The sequence below is a fragment of the Sinohyriopsis cumingii genome, chromosome 1 (assembly GCF_028554795.1).
Source record: "Sinohyriopsis cumingii isolate HCF-2022 chromosome 1, ASM2855479v2, whole genome shotgun sequence".
Taxonomy (NCBI): Eukaryota; Metazoa; Mollusca; class Bivalvia; order Unionida; family Unionidae; genus Sinohyriopsis; species Sinohyriopsis cumingii.
The window spans coordinates 114912817-114916856 of NC_142961.1; the positions used below are offsets into that span (position 1 = coordinate 114912817).

A 4040-nucleotide genomic window follows, 5' to 3' on the forward strand; every position below is an offset into this window, starting at 1 on the left:
GATACGATTCGAAAATGTTATCACCCCCTCCGTCGCAATTCCGATTGGGTCTCTCTTTCACAATGTCCTTCTCGCTGTCTGTCCACGTGGGGACGGATTTAGAACAGGCCCCGGTCCCTCGAGGTTCCTCTGATCTTGGACAAAGCTTTAAAACCAGGGTGGGAAGTCGCTCGATCTAACGCCTAAGCTGATTCAAGATGCCGTGTCCTCTCACTGGTCATGATAGCATTGCGTAAGAGTTTAACTCTAGCCTGCTTACTGGACATTTTTATGATTTCGATAATTCTGTTACATTATGACTTGACTTCACTTTATTTTAATTCTAGTCGTTATAACGGTAGGTATCTGGCATGGTGTATACAGTATACATATACCAGATTTTTTACATTTACCTGAGCGAGAGAGGCCGCTCAGGGTGGCCTAGTGATTAGAGCGTGGGCAACGATTGCGGGATGTCTTGGGTTCGAGGCCCAGCCGAGTCATAACAAAGACTTGTAAAAAAAACATGGTACTAACAGCTGACTCGCTTGGCGCTCAGCATTAATAGGATATTGTTAGGACTGGTCGGCCTGGTGTCAGGATAATGTGACTGGGTGGGACATCATGCTACGTGTCTGCGGCATGATACCCCGATTCTATCACCATAAACTGCCACACTGCAGATATCGTAGCGATATGACTGAACAATTGTTAAAGTTAGGTTAAAAATTCAAATCACAAACACACACACCTGAGCGAGAGTCTGCGCCACACCACTGCATCTCTTCCTGTACATTAGCCTGCTCTTACTCCTTGAAAAGAATTATCTTGACACTTTCGGTCCACCTAGGCTATTTCTGCGAGAGAAAAATATGTCTGAGGTATTAACTTCTAAGCTGTGGGATGGATTTGACAATGCACTTGCCGTTGACCACATTTGTCCAAAACAAATATACGCGCAGACGGCACAAGGTATTATCCGAAATAGGTAAGTTAAGAATAGTTTAATCATTCCCAGATGGATTGAAATCGTGCCAAGATTGACTTTGATTTATATTCGAAATGGATTTGAAGCTAGGTATAGGCTGTTTGACCTTAGGTAATGCAGTTGTTTCTGTGGTGTAGCGGTTATCACATCTGCCTAACACGCAGAAGGTCATTGGTTCGAGCCTCACCGGAAACGTTAAGAAAAAAAAAACATTTTGTTTGTGTCGGGGTATACATTTTTCCAGGCGTTTCTCGTTTACTATCTCAGTGAAAAGTAGACGGGAAAGTCAATAATTCACTTTTAGCCATTTCCTCTATCAGATTCATAGGTACAATGTCTTATAAACTAAAATGCATCTCCATGCCTGGAATGAAATTTCTCTACAGGGTAGACAAACCGGGTCAGAACTCTGGTAGAAGAACTAGCTCGCGTTTCAAGTCGCCAAAGACGACATTGCAATGTATTAAATGAAAAATGCACAAATATCATTAGTAGACATAATTCTACACAAGATTTCATGAACGTAAGAATGTTTCCATTCTCTTTCTATCTACCTTAAGGTCGTTTCCAAATGTACACGGTTATTTTAAGATGTTTATCTATTATTCTTTCTGTCAAATGTCGGAAAGTTGTTAACATATATATTATATTCATTTTATTCCCTTATTAATTACACTTCATTCTTTCTTCTTTTGCATTTGAGTTGTGCATCTCATCTTTGTACATACTTTATTACATAGACAATAACACTCGCTAACTGGGTTGATCCGTGTTAAATAAGTCTCGTCTCAGACCAGAATCAATTTTCTTCTATTTTATAAAGAAGCATTCAGCAGTATGCCGCTTCTACCATAACTGATCTAACGCTTCTTTGCCACATATTAATTCACCTTATTTCAAGAAATCCTGCACGGGATCGGCTCGTTTTATTCGTGTTCCTAATGTAAACGAGCTAAGTAGATGAGGTGATCAAGCAGCGTCTACATGACCAAAGAACAGTAAATTTTACGATCAATTTACAAGTTACAGTGCCCATGAAACGGCAAGCAGAGGTAACAATTAAATTTTCATAAAATAAATTGCATAGTCTACCAATTCATAATTATTAAAATGAGTACTTCACCAAATAAGCCAGTAGTAAACAGATCATACAAACACTGAATCTGGTTGACCTCAGCGAGGACTGAAGTGTAACTGTAGTTTTAGGTCTCACTGTCCCCAGATCTGTATTGGTATGAAGTGAGGCCTAAGATCCGATCTCACCTATTCAGAAAACCTACAAATATTTCAGACAGATGTAAGAGGTTACAAGCATCATACCACACTTTGCTCAGCCTGCGCCAACCTTTGGAATTTGTAAAATGTGGTCTTCAGTGGCGAGTGCAATGTTCAATTCATTTTTAATGGCGGGGGGCGGGGGGGGGGGGGAGGACACGAATAAGCTAGCTTCACAAAATAACATATATACCGTGTCCAAAATGCAAGATATGTCTCTAATTAAATAAATACAACACTAAAGGAATCTATCCAATACAGACTCTACATTTTTATGATTTTAAGAATTCTGTTACGGTAAATCGTGTTTGCACTTTGGGTTAATTCTAACCGTTAGAACGGTAGGTCTCTCTTCATAGTCTATACAGTATATATGTACTAAAGATTTTATTTTAGATCAACGAGAGACTGCGCCATACCCTTTCGTCCTTTCCTGTATATTAGTCTGCTCCTTCTCCTAAAAATAGCATTCCTTTCACACATTCGGTCCACCTCGGCAACTTCTGCGAAAGTAAAATATGCCTCCAAGTTGCCAGTGAGATTTGACAATGCACTTGCCGTTGACCACATTTTTCCGAACAAAAGATATGCGCAAGGTATTGTCTGAAATTTGTAAGTTATGAAGAAATTAATCTTTCTCAGCTAGATTGGAATTGTGTCAAGACTGAAGTTAATCAGCATTCAGAGTGGAGAAGAAGCTAGGTATAGGCTCGTTGATCAATACAGGTTCAGTTGTTTCTGTGGTGTAGTGGTTATCACATCTGCCTAACACGCAGAAGGTCCTGAGTTCGAGCCTCAGCAGAAACATTATATTTTGTTTGATTCTTTTGGACGTTTAATCACTGCTTTTATCACATGAAAAATACGCTGGGTTGGCCACGATTCACTATTAGCCATTTCCTCTTCCGGTTTATTAGGGAATTTTATTACATAACCTTATAAAGTTCCCAAGGCATCGACACGAAATTTCTCCACAGAATAGATAAAACGGGTCAGGATTATGGACGATAAACTAGATCAAGTTTCAAATCCAGAATAACAACACTGCTATGTATCAAATGGCAAATACACACATAACATTAGTAGACAAAATTCTACACAAAATTTCAGGATCCTAAGAAAGATTTTATGATATTTTAAGATCATTTTTATAGGTATAATGTTATTTTAATCTGTCTATCTATGTATCTTTCTACGAGATTTAGGAAAGTCGTTTACACATAATCTATTCTTACGTGTTTAAGCTCGAATAAACGGTAACACAAGAAAGAGTGAAAACCACAAGCTTTGAAACAATGTAAGAATTTTTTTAATAAAATAACTGTAGTCCGATGCCTCTCTTCTCCCAAATCTGTATTGGTATGTAGTGTGACATAAGATTCGACATCTCCTGTTCAGAAAACCTGCAAATATTTCATATAGATATCTCCGTAACATACAGTAGCGAAGTAACGGAATGGGCGGGTGGGGGGGGGGGGAGGGAGGTCGCCACAGCGCCAAAGGTCTTGGGTCGCGAAAATATCTTTACATTTAGATCATCTTCCTCGCCCCAGGCGTTATTTACCGTACGTACACCACTCGCAACATATCAGTACACATATCGATTGTTTCTATATACTTACAGGAATTCTCTTGGCTCTTAAATTGGTATTCATTAGCCACCATTTCACTTATCATTCCCCGAGACTTTTGAAGAACTTTAGTTTTGGAAGAATATTAAAGAATTTTATTCAATATATCTTTCCATCCAGTTCTCTAATGATTGCAGGCATCGATGTTTTTGCAAATATAACCAGGA

At 38.9% G+C, this 4040-nt stretch overlaps 1 non-coding gene across 1 annotated transcript; it reads left to right on the forward strand.

Annotated features, from left to right (window-relative positions):
• Positions 1-2976: 2976 nt before the first annotated feature.
• On the forward strand, positions 2977-3049 carry Trnav-aac (transfer RNA valine (anticodon AAC)). Its single transcript has one exon. It is a non-coding gene; the product is annotated as a tRNA-Val (tRNA).
• Positions 3050-4040: the final 991 nt, after the last annotated feature.